This window comes from Rhipicephalus microplus, chromosome 7 (assembly GCF_043290135.1).
Source record: "Rhipicephalus microplus isolate Deutch F79 chromosome 7, USDA_Rmic, whole genome shotgun sequence".
Classification (NCBI taxonomy): domain Eukaryota; kingdom Metazoa; phylum Arthropoda; class Arachnida; order Ixodida; family Ixodidae; genus Rhipicephalus; species Rhipicephalus microplus.
In genome coordinates, this window is record NC_134706.1 from 11,667,170 (window position 1) to 11,689,805 (window position 22,636).

Consider the following 22,636-nt stretch of genomic DNA (forward strand, 5'->3'; position numbering starts at 1 on the left):
GCTTCCCGCCAGCGCCGTGGAAAAATTTTTAAATTTAATGCACTAAGGCAACGCAATATGACGACACCAACGTCCTAGACATGCCGCACTGTGTGGAGCAACAGGAACCAGCCGTGGCTGTGTGCAGCGTGGAAAGAGAAGCGGCAGTCAGTTGAAGGTGCAACGACGACTTTGAGGCATCAAGAAGTCCGGCGTATTCTATTCCTCTTCGCCTGTTAGGTGGACACGAAAAACTGTATGAAACTGGTAGATAAGAGAAGACTCCCCGAGCGTGGCGAGCTTTTTCCTTTATGTTCTTTTTCTGAAAGAGTCAGTATGCAATCGGAATAAGGTCAGTCGGACCACCCGGCCCGACCGATACTATGGCAAGATGCGACCGCTCTCACACACTCCATGCAAGAAGGGAAGCCCGCTTGCAGGCCACGAGATAGCTGTGCGCTGCATGCTTCAAGACCTCTGCCTCTCCTTCTCCCCCTCTTCCATACCTTCTTTCGCAAACGGCTGCCGTCTTGATGCATTGAGCGGCTTGATATGCAAGACCCGCACTCCTGGTGGAATCGCTCGCGGATGTCCCTGAGTATCGATGCTCACGCAAGCTTTCCGAGGATGTGGCGGGGGGCTAACGTTGTGCGCTATATCCTTTACCGCCCTTGCCGGACCGTCCGGTCTTGTTGACGCCACCATTTTCTCCTCCCAACTTTTTTCCCCCACTTTTTTTCCTTGGTTTTTATTTTTATTTTCTGCTTATTGTTGGACGTCTGCACGCTGCGAAAACCGACCAACAAGCTGTGAAGGGTGTTAACTCTACACATTTCATGTTGCCCAATTCGAGTTGCACCACGCGTAGATCTTTGCGCTGTGTCTAGACCTTCGAAGGCATACAAGCGCAACATCTATGAATCGAATATTTGTTTTTTTTTTGTAACCTTACAAAGGAATTTCATTTGTTTCGGATCGTTAGCAACGCCATGACGCTTGTGTTTCTTTAGATGGTGTGAGTAACGAGTGTCCTACTTTCAAGACATTCACTTTCATGACATACATTTCATCTGGCTGGTATCCTGAAACCTGCGAAAACAGTATTGGGTTTCGGTCTATTTTCTAAAGGATGTCTAAAACAGCAAAGCCAACTAAGATACAATGTAACACCAAGATCGCTTATAAAACTATTAATCAAGGTTCCTAATGAAAAATACATCGAACCGAGAAAGAAGGCGACGAGAACGTACTTCTAGGAACCTCTCTGTCGTGCTGTCACATTACTTCGACCTTGATTTTCTTTATTTGCGGCAACGTATACGGTGCTTCACTCCAGCGAAACTCCCTGACCTGCGCGATCTTTTTCTGTTGTCCGACGTCATCGCGTTTGTTCTTGCAAACATTAATTCCCTTCGAAATTGTCCTCAACTGGGAAACATTTTGAATCTTCCGAAGCTGTTCTTGACAGCTAAGATATCACGCTGGTAGGCTTTCAAATAACATTGATGTGTGATAATATAAAGAAGATTGAAGAGGTGATGGGAAATTCCATAAAATATATCATTTCATAACAGTACATGCCTTACCATGCAGATGTGATACGCACGTACGCCAAATGTATGGTACCTTAAAGGCAAATCTTTATGGGAATAACAAAAGTAATATCTGATTTCATTGGCCTATAATAGAATTTTCACGTTGTGCTCATCGTGTTCCACCGCACCCTCCGACACCCGCACCTTCTGGGATGGCTTATCGCAAATTTTATTATAGAATACTTATTTATTTATTTATTTTTATTTATTTATTTTGTAGTGTACAGTGTGCTTCGTGTCTGCGAAAGACGAAGAGACTGAAAAGCTGGGACTTAACGGGCGTGACATCAGCTAAGACGTCGACACATGGTTAATAAATGTTTGTTTATTTCTAGCTCTCTAACCTCACAATTTATTTATTTATGTATTGCGCAATACTGCTAGTCATCATAGCCCACGCAAGATAGGAATTACAGTAAAGGAGAAAGGCATAGAAATAATTCATAACACCGGCACCACATGTGCACCACGTCAGTTTCGCTAAGAAGATTTTTAACAAAATAAAGAAAAGAAAGAGCACCAAATCTTCACAACACTCAAGCAACAAGTAGTGTAACATTTCAGCTGATTCAGCACAATAAATGTAGGACAAGGAATTCGTCACATGTAAACATCCCGTAGCGTGTCAAAGCGTCAAACGTATACACGACGAGCCGTGAAATATGCTTCTCTTTTAGCGCTTAACGTTATGAAACTTTTTTGTTAATTTCCTTTGGTTCCTTTCTCGTTATCTCTCCTGCGCTCAATTTCGTCCGTTTTTATTTATTTATTTTTTTACAGGGTACCTGCGTCGCCTCGAAGGCATTATGGCAGGGGAGTATCACAGGCGTGTTTAGTATCACATTCTGCATGTTTTGCGTTGACGAACAACAAAAATATATGAAACAAGGTTAACATCACGGTAAACAATAGGTTTAGAGTGTTGAAAACTAACAGAAAGCTCGAAGGAAAACTAAGACAATTATACCTCATTGTAAACACAATCAGGAATTAAAATTATGATTGTCATATACAGAAACATAGTTATCCGGTTACACGTTTCAATCTGGTACAGTCTGTGTGAAAAAATATCTGGAAAAACAATTTGTGTTGCAACTAAACGCGTGTATTTTCTAGGAGTGAGTGGTAGTTCCTAGCCGAAACATAGGATGGTTCTGACAGGTAGCAGTGACTATCAATGCCTGTTGGATTATAAAAATTGTGGTAGAACAATTTGGGCCTCAAGTTTTTTTCTTTTTCTATAGCTGCTAAAGTTTCCCAGCCCAGTAATGTTTTTAATTTAGTGACACTTTGAACGGCATCGTAGTTACTAAAGACAAATCTATTCTACCTGTTTCTATTTTCAACTTCACAAGCACAGCGTGCCAGCCAGGCAGAACCTCTCTGTTATTTCTACATGTTTTCTCTCTACTATCTGGCTGACCCTCCCTCGTTACGGAGATGTGATACATGAAATACACTTTCAACGTGTGTCTTCAAAAGGTAAGCCACCCGAAACACTCCATTACGCTCAAGCAGAGCGTAGCACCTGCAGAGTGCGGATGTCGAAAGTGAATAACTCTAGACAAGTTTTCTTGCTCTTAACGTGTTTGCATTTGCACCTAACTCTCTATTCCTCTCGACATGACAAGCGAAATAGAGCGGCGGGTGTTTTTCCTGGGAATGCTCGAAACGTTTGCAGAATTAAAGTTGAGTAGAATGAACTTTATTTGCCCAACGGTTGTTGCTGTGCCCGGGGCTAGGCTGCCAGGGAAACATCGTTCGGGGAACACCTTCTGAGGTCCTCGGCGACGGCCCTGGCCCGCTGGACGGCCCACACCTGGTCTTCGAGGGCCTCGCTGAGAAGGGCGGCTTGCCATCACTCAGCAAGGCGCCCCATTTCGATGGGTGCCTCAGTTAACGTCATCCTTTCCCGTGGCCCATCTTCATCTCTTTCGCATTGCCAAAGTATATGTGCCACATCGGCCCCTTCGTTCGCGCACCACGGGCAACCAGGCGACGGGTGCAGCGTTAAAGCATTCGCTGGCTTTAAGGATTGAAAAATGTGATTAAAACTTTCCTTTAAAAAATGCCGCAAGACGGACATTGCATACACTATAGGGCAACATTATTAGTTCCATTACACAACATGTATGCCTACTGTGCTGTAAGACAGAAAGACTGGCAGATAATCTGAAAAAAAAAACGAACGAACTGACAGGACCAGACAGACTAACAGACGAGGAGCAGTGGGCATAAGATAAGAGAATTATCCCTTGACGAGCCAGCGAGTAGTTTCAGGCAGAGAAAAGAGAGAAGCGCGTGGTTAGTTAGTATTAAATCACCAGCTAATAACTATTAACGCCATATTCACAGAATGAGTGATGCTAAGTAGGTGAAGCTTTAGAAGGGGAGATCACCGGTGAACCATAACTCTCCCGTGAAACTTGGCCCATTACATCATTAGAAATACGTAATGCTGTGCGTGTAATATACAAATCAACATTTATTTTTTCTCTCGTTCCTGTTTGTTAAGGTGCTTCATGGTCGGTAAGGTGGTGGACCGGTGATGGTGCGTAGTGGGATGTTTGCAAGGGCGAAGTAGTGGGCAGTTTGCAAAGGTGGTTATGTAGTAATCACAGAAGAAGGCCAGACCCACGTCTTTAGGGGCTTCGCCCCAAATAATGTCTAGGGCTGAATATCTCCCTGCCTGTCAAACACTCAACCGCAGACAAGTCGTCTGGTACCCATTCTGGACCGACATTTATCCGAATCTTTTTGACTACAGTCGTTATCGCCCAGGCGAAGGCGATGGCAAAGTCGAGTTATACGGAAGAAAGGTGAATCTGAGAAACATCTTGTGTGCTTGTGCTCGGGTTTCTCGAAAGGCCGCACAATATTTAGTGAGAAATCGTGGGTGGCCGTACTGCTTAGCACGGACCCGATGACCGACCCTAGGCCGTCAAGCAGGCTGAAAACGCCACCAAGGCCCATGAGCTTCCGGCCGCCAATTAGGCGGGGACCTTTTCCCTCACCGCTAGATTCTATAAAAGTGTCAATCCCTCTCTCCACTTCATAACACGCTCAATTCTGAAGAAAGTATAACCAAACATGCGTGGGTAGACGCCTAAATTATTGACTCTTTAAGACAAGGACCATTAAACTGAACCAACCATTCTTTACATTTATTGTCATGTACAACGGCCATCACTGACACCATTGGCATTTCGCTCTGCATACAATATCTCAACGATCCATTTTTCAACGATATCACGTTTTTTACTTTGTGCATTTGTTGGCAGGTTCGCCGTATACCGTTATAGTGGTTATTTCCAGAAGTGCACTCTTATCAAATGCTTGGGTAACTTTAACCAAGGTGGAAAGGTGGGCATGTTGGTATTCCATGTTTAAGAAGCTAACTTTAAGAACAAAATAAGGGTGCCAGGACTGGAAAACATTAGGAATTCACTCACTTCTAGGGCTGCCTCCGCCCCGCCACGGTGGTCTAGTGGCTAAGGTACTCGGCTGCTGACCTGCAGGTTGCGGGTTCGAATCCCGGCTGCGGCGGCTGCATTTCCGATAGAGGCGGAAGTGTTGTAGGCCCGTGTGCTCAGATTTGGGTGCACTTTAAAGAACCCCAGGTGGTCAAAATTTCCGGAGCCCTCCACTACGGCGTCTCTCATAATCAAATGGTAGTTTTGCGACGTTAAACCCCACGAATCAATCAATAGGGCTGACTTCAACTAATGCATTGCTCAAGCGTTGGTGCTGTCTTCCTGAAAAAAAAAGTGTATAGACAGTTTGAGCCACTCGAGAGAAAAAGGATTGATTCGTTGTTTATCAGCAAGAACAAACAGACTCTACGCTACTTTGTCTTCTTTTAATCGACGCCGACAGGAGATATAAAAAAATTGGCAAGCCCGACGCATGAATCGCATCCATCGTAGCCTGTACCGTTCGTGTGGTCCTTGGCGAGCCTACCTGGGGACATCGATCTCCCGGGATCATGAATCACGGGTAAAGATGAACGGGACCGCCGCCGACGGGATTTCTGTTCAGATCGCATCGTGATTGATGCGTGGACTGATGTCACGAAGAATTCTTCGGAAGGACATTTACTTTAGGTTTTACGTCATGGAGGCAAGCGTCCATTATCGAATGAAGACATCGGAGCAACATACTAATGGTATTAGTTCCACGGAAATCTAGAGTATCGTTGCCTTTTGAAAAAAAAAAAGAAGCCAGCAGCACTGGTACACACATCCATTGTATCTAGTGTATCTTCAATCTACATACTGCCAGTTTCAGTTGAGGCGACGTTCCATCATATGTTGTGTTCTGTTACCACAACCACCACCTCGGCCGTATCTATAATTGGAAGTGACGAAGTAGGAAGATTGCTGTTAATTTTGTATTACTATACATATTACCACCATCATGCCTGTTACGGCGGCTGCGGCGGCTGCATTTTCGAGGGAGCCGGAAATACTTGAGGCCCGTATGCTTAGATTTAGGTGCACGTTAAAGAACCCCTGGAGGTCGAAGTTTCCGGAGCCCTCCTTTAAGGCGCCTCTCATGATCATATGGTGGTTTTGGGACGTTAAATCCTCAAAATTATTAGTATTTTAATTATTATTGCTTGTATTATTATCAACACCGCAAATGTCTTGATAGTGGTACTACATCAGCAGTACTACATTTCACATATATCTTGCGACCAGAGGATTATACTTGGTTAGATAAGTGTCCCTGGAGCCAACGTTTAAACAAGTGGACCTGTTTTCTCCAAAGCAGAAGTTGCTCCCTAGGAGAAGACAAGACCATTGCTAAAATATAATAAAGTGAATTATCTCTGCAAACGAATTGTCCCCAGGAGGCTGGAGCCCTCCTTTCAGGCAAGCCGCAAATCGAACAAAAATGCAAACATAATTTTGGACAACATGCTTACTCACGACCTAGTTAAGTGGTTAGGCAGCCTACTCGAGAACAAGGTTCGTGTAGTGCAATATTAGACTTAGTGTTCCTAAGCCGCGATTTTAAATAACATACTGTTTTAATTGAAAGTGGCATGTCGGATCACCATCTTGTATGTTACTAATCTTTTATTTAACTCAGCCGTTCACTAACCCACAACTACGCGAACCTTCAAAGATTATGCAAAATCTTATGATGCGTCTATGGTGCAGTACAAGGCAGTTGTTACATAGTTTATTGAAAATGAGGGCGATGTTGATGAGCTATGGAACCAATTTACTAGGATGTGCCATCACTGCATAAGATCATTTGTACCAATCAAATATAAAGAGAGATTGCAAAAAGTGCCCCATGGCTTACGCGTAAAATCATTAATCTAAAACGCATATTAAAGCGGCTCAAAAAGAGTAATCCCCAACCAGCTATTATTCAAAAACCTAAAATAAATTTACGAGGGCTTTGCGTAGTTCAAAAGATTTTGACTTTTAAACAACACTGCCAAACTTTTCAAAAAAAAAACTATCCTACGAAGTTCTGGAACTTCCTGAGTGATAGTAAGGGACAGTTATCACGTATAATAATTAGTCAATAGAAAAACAATTACACATCTGGAGTTTATCGCGGGACATTTTAACAAATTTTTTCATAGCATGTTTTCTGAAGCAAGTCTTGATACGCCTCAGCAAAAAGTGTTTCGGTCTAATGAAGTGAACCTATTTGGGTGTTTTCGAAGTGATTTTTAAGTTGAATACTAAATCATCTTGTGGTTCAGACAATATTTCGAATGTTTTTCTTCGCCGTTATGCCGAAAGTATTACTACCTTCGTCGTTGTGCTCTTTCTGTGTTCACTGTTGAGCGCAAAATTACCCAGTGATTGGAAGAGGGCTCGTGTTGTTTCCTTATATAATACAAACAAACATTCACTTGTAGAAAATTATTGTCCCATCTCACTGACTTCACCAATTTGTGAAATGCTCGAACATGTAATATCTAAGTGCATTGTAAAATTTCTCGAGCAAAACACTGTGCTGACTAAATTTCAGCATGGCTTTAGAAAAGGTTATTCAACGGTAACTCAGTTAATCTCAGTGGTCCATTTATTTGCAGAAACTCTGGATAAAAATTGGTCAAATGGACGTCATATTCCTTGACTTCATCAAGGCATTCGACAGAGTTGTTCATCACCAACTACTTACAAAACTTAAGGAAATTAATCTACCTGACATATTCATTACCTGGATGCAACACTACTTATCAGAACGCTCACAGTTTGTTTCAGTAGATGGCGGCAATTCGAGCTCTCTTCCTGTTTTTTTTTATTGTAACTCTCACATCCATGAAACAAAAAACTTCGCAAACACTTGTTTGTTCCCATAGCCTAACTGGCTAGTAGAGGGACCGATTGTGTGACATACCTACATACTTGCGCAAGTGGTTACACAGTGACAAAGGACATCAACCTGGATACAATGTTTAAAATAGAAGAAAAGCAAAAAACACATGATTGAACTATACAAAGAAACATAGCGCAGAACATAGCTACTTCTAGCACAGAATAATAATAGCACTAGAATAATAATGATAATAATAATAATAATAATAATAATAATAATAATAATAATAATAATAATAATAATAATAATAATAATAATAATAATAATAATAATAATAATAATAATAATAATAATAATAATAATAATAATAATACTAAATCACTATGCAGACGTATTATTTAGAAAGTTCGCATGAAGTGCATGCTCCATGGCCAATGGAAAATTTCTAGCTTCTTTCACATCAGTCGGTATCACATTCCATATGAGAGCGCCGTGAAATTCTATGAGCCTTCGACCATAGGCATTTCTGGCTACTGGTAAATTAAAACAGTGATTCGCTGCAGCTCTTGTACAGCGCGCGGGTAACGTAAAGGTGCTTAATGGGAATGTGTCATCACGTTTTATTATTCCATGCACTATATCAGCAACACTAGACACGTGAACAGAGTACAGCGGAAGTACACGCATCATTTGAAACAGTGGTTTTGCAGTATTTCTTCAGGCGTGCCGCAGGGTAGTGTTCTGGGGCCGCTGTTATTTTTAATTTATGTGAACATTGTACCAACAGTTACCAGGAACTCAAATTAGATTATTCGCGGATGAAAGTGTGCTCTTTCGTGAAATTACTTGTTCTAATGATCAAGAGAACTTGAAGATATGTCTTAACAAGATACTATTCTGGTGTAATCACAATGGTATGGCACTGAACGCACAAAAAACTGTTTATTTTTGCATGACTCGTTCCAAAACACCCTTTTATTTTACTTATAACCTCGGCTCATCCTCACTACAACAGGTAAAATATCCACAACAATATCTATGCGGGACAATAACTAATAACCTGTCGTTGAACACTCACATAGACAACGTATGCTCTTCTGCGTTCCGTAAGCTTTTTTTTTTCTAAAATATTAACTTAGAAATTTTAATAACGTAAAACTACTTAGTTATTTTACGTACATAAGACCAAAACTAGAATACTCTTGTGTTGTGTGCGACCCTTTTACTAAATCCAACATTAAGAAACTCGAAGCGGTACAAAGAAAGGCTTTTAGGGTCGCTTATTCCAAGTTCAAACTTACGGACTCGCCGACTGAACTCATGAATGCTAACGACATTGAAACACTTTCGGTACCACAAAAAAGAAACGGCCTTAACTTTCTGCACAAGTTAGCCCTTGACCCGAGTGCATATGTATCTCCTCCGGGCATACACGTCATCATCACGCCGATTCTTTAACCCCGTATTTCGCCGACACCAACGCATTTAAATTTTCCTTTTATCGTGTACTGTACCAGAGTGGAACTACCTGACTGATCGCAGCCAACTTTCGGTTGTTCAGAGCTAAAATAGGCATTATGAATTTGTGTTCTGTTGCTATTTCATGTAATGTTTTGCCTTGTTAACTTTAATGCGTGCTGTTAGTACGAGTTTTGATACTATTTTTCGTGATATATATTTATGTTATCACATGTGTTTTCGTATTCCTATCCGGCATCTTGTACCTCTCCTGCTTGAACCAGTTCTTGGTCTGAAGTATTCAATAAATAAAGTAAAAATAAACTGAGGGAGACGTTTTACAAACTAGGGTCACAAGCTCCGAAGAGTGAAAGGGGAGCCACGATAAAGAAAACATGCAATAACAAAAGAAAGGTCAATGCGTGTCTGTCTTCGCAAGTTGTTTTTTTTTTCTTCTGTGTATTCATTAAGTTAGGTCTCCTCTCACGCATGTCGTGTTATGAGGTAGAAAGACACGAGGGCTTAAAAACAAACATTTTAGTGACACAGCTTGATGGCAACGACTTGCTTGCTTTGCTTTCCTTTTCGCCTGTTTCAATTAGCCAAAACAATCGTCATCCCAGCAGTCGCAGTGCCTTAGAGGACATTAATGAAAAAAAGGAAATACAATTTTCCTCCATTCGGCAATGAACCGTTTCGCAGCAGGGTCGCCGTGTATACCGTGTATTCGAACGCTGTATCGGATCCACCGCATCTGCAGCTGGAGCACGTATTGGGCTTGCTTAAGCAGCGCAAAGCGAGTGGATGCCCACCAGAACATCTTGCTTGCGCACTATCCGGCGTATGCGCTTTCTTTCTGTACCACGGCGATTCGTATTGGCTACTCGCTCTGAAGAAGGCCGCCTTTATAGCCAAGTTTTCTTTTTCGTAACTCCTTCGTGGTCGCCTGACACCGGTCTGGTCGGCGTCATCGTCTTCTTACTGACCTTGCGGTTTGTCTTAGAAGGAAGCGTTTGCGAAATCGGGAGTCTCTGCGGTCTACGTGCGCTCAATACTGTCGCCGATCAATTTTACGCGTTTTTCGCGAAACCGACGTGACAGCAAGAACTCCGCGTACATGAGTCAACTCGTCGCCATTTTCTTACTGCTAATGTTTCGCACGAGCCTAACCAGGTGTGCTCGTCATCAGGTGAGAAAATAAATGTGTAATGTGAGAAAGAGGACGCAAACCGCCGGAGAAGAATAAGCGAAAAGGAAGACTGTCAAAGTTGACATGACCTTTATTTGAAACGAAAAACATTATATATCCTCGCATCAATCTCGTGCATGCGCACACGTCATCCAACAAGAAATTACAGGGATGAATCTTCCGGCATGAAAAAAGAAATTAAATCATCAGGCATCCAAATCCGTAGCGAGCCAAACAACCTCATTATCTTGCAACGCCAAAGATGGGCAGACGACGCACTGATATCCTGCTTTCCTCAACAAATATATACGCCATGACTATATCGCGTTCTGTTTTTGTTCCTTTTTTTCTCAAAAGAGTGGTGTTCTGAAATAAAGGCGTGCAAGTACATTCCTTGGAAAGATCCTCTAAGTGGTTACCTTATTAACATCAATATTGTGCTGTCTAGCATTACCATTAAAGCAATGACTAGACTGCCCCATGTAAACATGACCACAAGTCAGGGGGATTCGGCAAACCATATTTGAGGTACACTCAGTGTAAACAGTCCTGCGATTGGTATGACATTGCAACGAAAGTTTTTTTTTTCTTTTTGAAGGTTGCAGATGGCTGATAGTCTGCAAGCTGCTGAAAAAACTCAATTGATGTGATGTCGGTTAGCTATCATGTTCAAGTTGTGAGACTCTTTATGAAGGAATGAAATTTCAAGCACTGGCCTTTTGTCAGGAATGTTTGTTAACTGCTCATTCGGAAATTTCGATTTCTTATAGCCATGTCACGAAACAGAAGGGACAACGTATGCCGGAAAGACTGCCTTGCTTAATTTGTGCACTTGCCTATGAGAGACTTGGTTCTGTCTGGTACACACACGATTTGTTCAAAGCCTTCATAATACAAGTAGAGGCTATGACTCTTTTTATAAGCTTAGAATGGGTGCTGTCGTCGGCTAAAATACTTTTTTTTGACGTAGGATGATAACACCAACAATCCCTACTAGATGATGAAAAAATAATGTGAATGTGTCGAAACTGGATAACATTTTCATTCGGTAATTTATAAGGAAACATGAAGCATTCAGAAAGGTTGGTCAACAATATAAGACACTTTGCTACTGCATCGTCAAGGCAAAGACCGCGTGATAGTTTAATGACTATTAAGCAGTCATCTACATATCTAAAAATACGAATGATTGACATTCCAGGTAGTTGCGCATTCACACGATTGTCAAAGGATGCTAATAAAATGTCACATAAAATGGCGGCAGTTTAATAACCAATACAAGTGCCCGTGTGTTGAAGGAAGAAAGAACCATTATGAATAATATCTGTCGAATGAGATAGAATTCTAAAAGCGTTAAAAAATTGTGACAGTTTATGCAAACCGAATTTGGGGAAGCAATTTCACCTATTTCATTCATTTTTTTTCTCTCTACCTGCTCGTGGAATACCTTCACACGTCACGAAATAGTACAAATCCTCAACATCTAGAGAGAGAAAACAGTTGCAGCAGCACCCAGGCCATTATTTAGCTCTGGGACAACGTCATCTGAACACCTCACTAAAAAGGGGTCTCCGAGTGGAAGCGGCTGTAAGTGTCCTTGCAGGAACTTCCCCAACTGGAGCTGCCATGAGTCCTTTTCTGAGACGATCACACGAAGATGATAGCCATACTTGTGCGTCTTGCACGTGAAGAAGACTTACAGGTGCCCAGCGGACTTCAGTCGTTGGCATCGAGAATCTAGCTGCAAGTCTTTCGTCAGTTTGTGCGAGGCTTTCTTTCTTTGCACTGGATAAAAGTTGGCTTCATTGAAATTCTTCTTAATAGCTTCGTCGGCTTTGACTTTCGTAAGGCTATCGGGAAGTACTACAAATACTTCTTTCTTGTGTGCTTGAAGGATGTCCACATTTTTTTCTTTGTTCTTTCAAGCATTTCACTATCTTCGTGAGTGGAGGATGGATTGACGTTCCGCGATCAGTTTTCATAAGCGCAAATTCCACTGCCTACCTAGTATCGCGCTCACGCTCACTTTATACTGCTTGGTTACCTACAGTTCTCGCGCGGGCTAAAAGCTGCTGCTGTCCGCTGAGCGTAGGTTCGAAACTAAACTTTGTTCCATTCTGAAGGATCTCGTTCACGGGGCTGGGAAGAACAGCACCTCCCAGAATGGTGACCGCGTCATCGTCGCTGCTTTGTCGTGGAATTTTCGGTAGCGCGAGCCTGGTGCGTTGCCACGAGAATTCCGTAGTCTGGCCTGCTAGCGCCGGGTCAGCTTTTCGACGTCGTTCTTGGGGTCGATGCCATGTTGAACTAATATTTCATTATGGATACATTTCATCACGCGTGCACCACAACTTTAAGGTTGGTGTCCCCCTTTGGCGAACTAACCCATACAACGACTCTTTTATCCCTCAAACCAGCAGAGAATGGAGCAACTTTCCCGTATCCATCGCAGCAATTGCTGACACAAATTTTAGAAGTACCATTCGTGACGTGATATTCTGTTAATTTGTATAAGTGCACATTTCTAAATGTATATTGGCCACTCCTTTCTGTAATGCCCCTGTGCTCTGAAAGCATTTGTTATAAATAAACAAACAAATAAAAAATAACACCTTTAGTCAATCATGGTGGAGTCGTATTCGGCGCCAGTTTTCGCTTTTTAACAGCTTGCAAATAATTCTAACGTGGCCCCTGTACGGTTCAACAAGCCCGAAAATGGCCTGAATTTTCGGACGTATTATTTTCAATCTGAGGTAGTTACACAATGTTCTCTATTGGCAGGTGCATACGGGTAGCTACTTCGCTAGCATCATCATCATCATCATCATCATCAGCCTGACTACGTCCACTGCAGGACAAAGGCCTCTCCCATGTTCCGCCAGTTAACCCGGTCCTGTGCTTGCTGCTGCCAATTTATACCCGCAAACTTCTTAATCTCATCTGCCCACCTAACCTTCTGTCTCCCCCTAACCCGCTTCCCCTCTCTGGGAATCCAGTTAGTTACCCTTAATGACCAGCGGTTATCCTGTCTACGCGCTACATGCCCGGCCCATGTCCATTTCCTCTTCTTTATTTCAACTATGATATCCTTAACCCCCGTTTGTCCCCTAATCCACTCTGCTCTCTTCTTGTCTCTTAAGGTTACACCTACCATTTTTCTTTCCATTGCTCGCTGCGTCGTCCTCAATTTAAGCTGAACCCTCTTTGTAAGTCAACAGGTTTCTGCTCCGTAGCTAAGTACCGGCAAGATACAGCTGTTATATACCTTCCTCTTGAGGGATAGTGGCAATCTACCTGTCATAATTTGAGAGTGCTTGCCGAATGTGCTCCACCCCGTTCTTATTCTTCTAGTTACTTCAATCTCGTGGTTCGGCTCTGCGGTTATTACCTGCCCTAAGTAGACATAGTCTTTTACAACTTCAAGTGCACTATTACCTATCTCGAAGCGCTGCTCCTTGCCGAGGTTGTTGTACATTACTTTCGTTTTCTGCAGATTAATTTTAAGACCCACCTTTCTGCTCTCCTTGTCTAACTCCGTAATCATGAGTTGCAATTCGTCCCCCGAGTTACTCAGCAATGCAATGTCATCGGCGAAGCGCAGGTTACTAAGGTGTTCTCCATTGACTCTTATTCCTAACTGTTCCCATTCTAGGCTTCTGAAAACCTCCTGTAAGCACGCGGTAAATAGCATTGGGGAAATTATGTCCCCCTGCCTTACACCCTTCTTGATTGGTATTCTGTCGCTTTCTTTATGAAGCACTATGGTAGCAGTTGATCCCCTGTAGATTTCTTCCAGAATGTTTATATATACTTCATCTACGCCCTGATTCCGCAGTGTTTGCATGACGGCTGATATTTCTACTGAATCAAACGCCTTCTCGTAATCTATGAAGGCTATGTATAGGGGTTGGTTATACTCTGAGCATTTCTCCATTACCTGATTGATAGTATGAATGTGGTCAATTGTTGAGTAGCCTGTTCGAAATCCTGCTTGTTCCTTTGGTTGATTGAATTCTAATGTTTTCTTTACTCTGTTAGCAATTACCTTTGTAAATAGCTTGTATACTACAGAGAGCAAGCTGATCGGCCTGTAATTCTTCAAGTCCTTGTCATCTCCTTTCTTATGTATTAAGATGATAGCGTTCTTCCAAGACTCTGGTACTCTTCCCGTCAGGAGACACCTCGTAAACAGGGTGGCTAGTTTTTCTAACACAATCTGTCCTCCATCTCTCAGCAGATCTGATGTTACCTGATCCTCACCAGCAGCTTTGCCCCTTTGCATGCTCTCCAAAGCTTTTCTGACTTCTTCTATAATTACTGGTGGGTGTAATCTGGGTTACTGCTAGTTCTTAAAGTATTAAGGTCGTGGTTGTCTCGGCTACTGTACAGATCTCTGTAAAACTCCTCCGCTATTTTAACTATCCTATCCATATTTGTAGTTATTTTGCCTTCTTTGTCCCTTAGTGCATACATCCGACTTTTGCCTATCCCAAGTTTCCTCTTCACTGCTTTGAAGCTTCCTCCGTTTTTCAGAGCGTGTTCAATTCTCTCCATGTTATACCTTCTTACATCGCATACTTTACGTCTATTAATCAACTTCGAAAGCTCTGCCAGTTCTATTTTGTCTGTTGTACTTGACACTTTCATAATTTGACGCTTCTTAATTAGGTTCTTCGTTTCCTGGGAAAGCTTGCCAGTGTCCTGTCTAACTACCCTGCCTCCAACTTCCACTGCACACTCCGTAATGATACTCGTCAGATTATCATTCATTGTATCTACGCTAAGGTTGGTTTCCTCACTAAGAGCCAAGTACCTGTTCTGCAGCGACACTCTGAATTCCTGTACTTTCCCTCTCAGTGCTAGCTGATTGATTGGCTTCTTGCGTATCAGTTTCTGTCGTTCCTTCTTCAAGTCTAGGCGAATTCAAGACCGTACCATTCTATGGTCACTGCATCGTACCTTGCCAATCACTTCCACATCCTGCACGATTCCAGGGTGTGCACTCATTATAAAGTCTATTTCGTTCTTATTTTCGCCATTAGGGCTCCTCCATGTCCACTTGCGGTTTTCTGGTTTTCGGTAGAAGGTATTCAAAATCCGTAAATTATTGCGTTCTGCGAATTCTACTAGTAGCTCTCCTCTGGCGTTTCTAGTACCGATGCCATAATCTCCTACTGCCTGGTCTCCAGCCTGCTTCTTCCCTACCTTTCGCTAGCATACGGATAGCTAATTCGCTAGCTACTCAGCAGACCATTCCAAGCAATGTGGTTACACGTCTTTATTTCAGAATCGCTCTTTCGAAAAGAGGAACGAAAACAGAACGCAAAATAGTCGAGCCGTATTTAATCAGCAAAGCAAGAGATAAGTGTGTCAGCAGTCCATCCTTGGCGTTGCAAGATGAAGTGGCTTCTCTAGCTACGCATTTGGACGCTCGGTGACTTGATTGCTTTTTTTTTTTCACGCTGTATGGTTAACCCCTGTAATCTCTTGTTAGATGGTGTGTGCGTATGCAAGAGATCGATGCGAGGGTATATGATGTTCCTCGTTTCAACTAAACGTCAGTTGTAAGTTCATGCTTTTCTCTTTCGCTTATTATTGTCTGGTGGTTTGCGTCCTCTAATTTTCTTGCAGTAGGGACTAACGCGCCCAAATTAAGGTACTGTTCAATGTGTATATTCTGTAATTTCGAACATTGGCCGAGTTGGTAATAGTTCATCATTAAATATGAAGCAGCGCATGACGACAGGCACAAAAGGAGTGATAGGGACACCGATGCACTCTCAACTACAGTTTATTTCGCAGAAAAACATGGTTATTATGCAACAAAACGGTGTACCACGTGCTACAATGACGTTCAGGCTACAGCATATTTTCTAAAAAGCACACTTCGCAATCGCTTAAAGTTATCGACGCTTGGCTAATGCAGTAATCTTTTCTTTTTGTGATGTGGAAGGCCTCGATCACATCCCTGCTCACTTGATCTCTGTGACTGGAAAGTATTTCAGTCTCAGAAAACAGCGGGGAGCAGCCACACACTGCACGATGCCGCCTTATGTGTGAGTAAGCATTATCAACTAATGCTCTGTTGTGCTCCGTCAACCTTGTATTTATCCGCCGGCCAGTTTGGCCGATGTACATCTTCCCGCATGACAAGAGTTTTTTTTTCGTTTGTTGAGTGCAGAACTGCAATAATATACTGTTTGCTCTCTCTCTCTCTCTCTCTCTCTCTCTCTCTCTCTCTCTCTGTATATATATATATATATATATATATATATATATATATTTCTGCATTGACCGTTTTCTTCACGCTCTAAGGATTCTCTAATTGAATTTCAAGGGTACAGATTTATAAACAAGCTTCCACTTTTGTGTATTCAGTTTTCATGGGACATAGTCCTTGACGTATCCCTTTAGGCATACAAATGCATAATTAGCTTGGTGCTGCCATCTCCTCTGCCATTGCGTTTCACCTTTGACGTGTAGTTTGCATGTGAAGTTGGCCAGTTAGCCTTGCCAGCGTTTGTTAATGTTAGCTAACGCTTTGATGGATGTTGCTAAGAGGTTCAGTAGTTAGCCGTGTAAGCTAGAGGTGGCTCCATTCATTGTGAATAGGCAGATCGCCAAGAATCATCAAGAATCCTATACCACGCACGTTCATTTCAATATCAAAAAAACATCTTGCCCTATCGATCATCGCACTGCTCATTGCGGTAGATTGAGGTTTTTTTTTTTTATGAGAGATTAAGCATGGCGATTTCTTTGCCCAAGAAATTGTTTCCCTCGGGTTAATTGTTTTCTAAGTAAACCTGCAGATATGTAAGGTAGGATTTACAGAGTTTCATGGCTTTTTTGCTGAAGATGAGACAGTACTGTGCAATCTCAAAATCGTTTTACTTCAATCGTTTCGTTTTAAATATTTTCATCGAGCTTGGCGTTTCTCATTTTCCAATGCCTCATCCCAACCAGATGGGTTTCCGTCAAACCCTGGATTTCACTTGTAATATTCATATAATGTTTTTGGCTGAAATTTTCAGATGTTTATTGCCTGCTAACTTTAAGGGAAACGTTGTGAAGTTATTTTCCAAACTTACATGGCTAGAAACCTTGACCACCGTTGTGTTCGTAGCAGCTCACGATATCTGAAATATGTTGGCCGGGGAGAAACCAAATCAGGTCATCTTGATTTCCGAGAAATCAACAGATTTAGGAGGGGTTCATTATCTAGCGGTGGCCATGGATTTTTCGCTAGTATTTAGAGACGTCTTATAGCCAGTTGGAAAAGTATGGAATAGCACAAGAGACATAAAACAATAAATACGGTGCACCTTCTCCTTTAACGAACGTACCTCACTGTGCAAGAGTGAAGGAATAATGAAGAAAAACTCGGGAAAGACAGAGCAAAGAAAAAAAAATTCACCTCATTTTCTACTTATTTTCATGATGCTTGCGCAGTACGCCTCCTGTTTTATATAAGAACTAATTAGCCGGCAAAAAAGTCGTATAGCTGTTTTATAAGACTTAATACATCAAAAAAATTGATATGCAACTTCTGTTTGTAGATAATACATATAACTTTAATTCCTTAGCAAAAATCATGCACGCAACATACAGAATAGAAAATGAAAGGTGCAGCTCCGCAAATAGTCATAATGCAACACTTGAAATATCACATAAGTAGTATGTCATACCAATATTGATTGTCTTAAGTTTCTTTCCTCTGTGCCAAAGTATAACGAAATCAGGAAAGTACTTCTGGGAAAAAAATTGTAATTTATGATATGTCCTTCGCATTCTACCACGTAAAAAAGGGGATAATAAAACGAAATAGCGATAACTGTGACGTCTTATCACTCGAGCGAAGCTCCTCCGACTACGAGGCAACGTGTTCGCTTTCGTGGCTCCAAATGCTCATGTTCAACAACCTAGAAAGCATTCTTGGCATAGTATCAAACGTATTAGGGGAAGAAGTATCGTGTTGAGTGGACCTGAAATGTCCCCGGAAGCGTGTAATTAGGCGACGTTGCGCAAGAATAGCTCTTGCCCGTATAGAAAGATCCTGCACAGCAATAGCTTGTTCCTGCGTTGTGATCCAACGAACACACACGTCATCAGCGGTCCATTTCGCAACGATTATGCGATAAGGTCTCCAATGTTCAAGCTGTAACGGAGTCGTCGCACGTAAGAACGGAGTTGCATTATCAGCATGTCCGAATGAATCCACTGTCTATATGAGACTTCGTTATCCCTCGCGTTACACTGGTATTCGCACCGAGGCCGTGCAATTGGTCAATCCTCCCAAGTTAGTGGATAGATCGTATGTCGACAACCAGGACGTGGACATTTTTGTTGCAGAACAAGCGTAGGCATGACTCGAAGCGAAACTGCTAGCCAGCCTGTATGAAACGAATTCCTATTTTAGCAACTTTGCGCCAGACGAAGAAAGGGAGCATGAACAAACCAGCGCAGCCTAAGAAGTGGTATATTTAGAACTAGCAGCGCTAGAATTTTCTTCAAACACTGGCATCAAACAACTAGATAAATTGTGGAAGTCGCGGGTTTAAGAAATTAGCTGAAAATCGCATCAGCCATCGTTCCTTTGCTTTGTTAGAGAAGGAAATTTCAATTTTTAATCAAACTTTTAAGGAGAACTTTTCTAGTTGTTTGCCACATGTGATTTTAACGTAGTCTGTTGCTGTTAACGCGACAATCAAAGGCATCATAATCAAACATGTTCGTTTTATGCGCTAGTGATGTGTGTTTGTTCTTTTTCTTCGACGAGATTGAGCAGTTCATGTTGGCCTCTTGAGCAGATGTATATTGGAAAATAATCCAGTTGTTAGATTCCATTCGTTTTTTTCATACTCCTGTCTTCGTCCATATTTTTTTTCGCGCGAATTGCTTACGAAGAGTAGATAGTGCGCCATGAAAGTCTTGGCAATTCGTGTCGGCAAAATGAATATTCAACATCCGTAGAGTATACACTCTGTGCTTCCCTGAAACGACAGCTGCCATTTGATACGATATAAAACTGCTGACGTGACATTAGAGTCTTGCCTAAGTGTTAACAACGCATTAATGATAATTCTATGTAGAAAAGCAACACAAAACGATGGTGTCCAAGAACACGCTTAAGAACGCTGCAGGAGCACCGTGTTGTTAGTTTTTTTTTTAATTTGTGCCCGATGTCTGGTTAGTTCATCACTCCTCGTTCATAATAGTTTGCATTGTGAACGTTTCAATAACCACAACGCAGTACAAAATTTGCCCTTGATTGAACGTTCACATTTGTAATCATGGCACAACAATATCACTGAGGAACCAATTGCGATGCCCGCATGTTAAAAGTGTTCGCAACCGCAAAACATGCACGTTTTACACAACAGTTAATAATGTGTGGTCACACAAGTGACATGGTGCTTGCCGCCATTCAAACATAACTGCCCTATGCGACGCCATGTTTTCGCTCAGTTTTTCTCTTGTTATCTGCGAGCGCTAAGTTCTGCATCGTTCGCGTGAATAAAAAGCCGAATTTCTCGCGCCCAAACAACTACAAACACTTCCTCCTCTTCGCAATTCACGCAATGGTTGAAGCGAAAAAAAAGTCACGGCCCACTATGTCTAGCCGCGTAGTTGTCGAATGAACTTGCGCATAATGGAGCAGGTGCACGGTGAAAGCTATGACGGTGGCCGTCAGTGTGCGCTTTGGATAGTTTCCTTTCTGGATTCCATCGCGTGATCGGCTGTTGCTTCTCCTCCTCCGCCCCTCCTTTTTTTTTCTTTCAAATCGTAACTGTTTCGAAAACAAGACCGAGTATACGAGTCTCGATGTAGCGTAACCTGAAACGACTCAAGTAACTGACCGTGCGAGAATCGCTCAACAAAAATCGTGCCAACGTGCGTGCATCGAATGAATTTGGGGTGTCGCTTTCGTGATATATGAACATCCGCGACGCCGTCTCACATCCAAGTGCTCGAGTGTGTTTCTTTCTTCTCGCTTCTTTTTGCCTTTGCTATGTTTGTAAGAGACTTGTGCAATATATATATATATATATATATATATATATATATATATATATATATATATATATATATATATATATATATATATATATATATATATATATATATATATATATATATATATATCCAATGTGTAGAGCATTCTCACACATCATTCCAGTTAAGCTGGCAGTAATATCCGTGTACTCGGTTTTTATGTGCGTTTTTTTTCTTTTCCTCGTACGTGGCTATGTAGTACCTCGCAGCGTGTTAACCGATCGTTTGACCGAAGTTTGCACACCCCCGGAATTCGCAGAAAGCGAAAGCATTTGCCCACACCATGCACGTGTGAGGATTCCCGGGGAGGACACAGGCGGCGCTAGCTTGGAACACGGCCAGACTGCGTTACACAGAATGTGTTCGTCCTTTTATTGATGAACACCTATACTGCTTACGCGAAAGTCAAGTTGTGGTATGCTTCCCGTTCCCTTTATAGTGTCATACGAAGGAAAGAAGGAACAGGAACAAGAAAAACAGAACATATTTACAGAGAAGCTCCACATGCATGTAGGCAAAGCCAAATTTTTTCGAACTTCTGCGCCCAGGTCTTGTCGAGCATACATGTAACGCAGAAATGAGGGAAGCCAAAGTGCCCAGCTCAGCGCTGGTCCTCTAAATATTACGCTGTCCGCGCGCAACATTACCTCCACCGCAGAAATTGGGCAAGCCTCACTGCTGACCACTGGCCCAATAAAAACAAAAGAAGAAACACAAGGGTGACGAGCACCAATTAACATTTCTGGACAGACTGATCCAGGAACTGTGAGATGCTTTAATGAAGCATTTTGATTAACCCAGCGATATTAATAAGGAATGCGCGTTTCTTCACTGGTTAACTATTCGTGTGGAGAGCTTGGGTGCCGTTCCTTATTTTTTGCTAGCCGAACACCTCCAGAACCAGAGAACGGACCCGAGATAACTATCGACAGTGTGCAGTATCGCTTATTACAACGCACAGCGATATCCACCTACCGGGCACCATTTTAAGGAGACATATTTCCTTGGGCCATGGACAAGGCAACGAAGGCTTTGCTGTCGCGCATAAATGCTACAAGCGTCTGCCACCGTCTGTAGACTTTATGTGCTTCCCCAACTGTGGACGTAATCATTCTTCTCTCCCGGTCTATCTCTGCTTGTTTTTTTATCTCTTGCACTGGAGCTGGGTAGCGGATAGCATGGGGCGTATGGCTGCAGCCACCCTCCCTTGAAACTTGGCCTGTCACATTTTGACTCCCCGAATGGAAACTTGTCACTCGTAAAGAACTGGCCCCTCTCCCACCCCCGTCAGAAATAGAGAACCCTATGCTCGAATATGGTCTGGATACAATCAGCTTCTTCATAGTGTATGCTGTCGTCAGCTTACTACGCATCATATAGGTAAGGTTACGTCTCTGTTGTTCGCAAGTCCACTGTATTTGTACATTATGATCCACCTTGTTTTCTCCCTCCCCCTGTGAAAGAAAACAAACCAGGTATATTCTCGGGCTACTTTCCCTGCCCTTTGAAACCAAGAACTCGGAGAAAGCCCGTCTACTCCGGGATAATCGTGGTCAAATATAAGAGGAAGATGCCGACCAAAAAGCACTTTAAAAATAATGGACGTTATGGCTCCCGTATGGGGACCATGTTCCCTGCCTTTTGCTCCTCCATGCTCTTGTTCTCTCGCGGTCCATCTCTGATTACGTGGTATGGCGTGAATTACTGCTCATTAACTGATCGATCGATCGATTGATTGATTGATTGATTGATTGATCGATATGCGGGCTTTAACGTTCCAAAGCCACCATATGATTATGAGAGACGCCATAGTGTAGGGCACCGGAAATTTCAAGCACCAGGGATTCTTTAACTTGGAAGCAAATCTGAGCACACGGGCCTGCATCATTTTCGCCTCCATCGAAAACGCAGCCACCGCAGCCGGGATTCAATCCCGCGACCTGCGGGTCAGCAGCCGAGTAACCTTAGCCACTAGACCACCGCGGTGGTGCACGTGCTCATTGTAGGGCCATTATGTCCATTGCTAACGTGGGACATGTTCCAAAGAATCCTTGCTTTTAAGGCTCTTCTT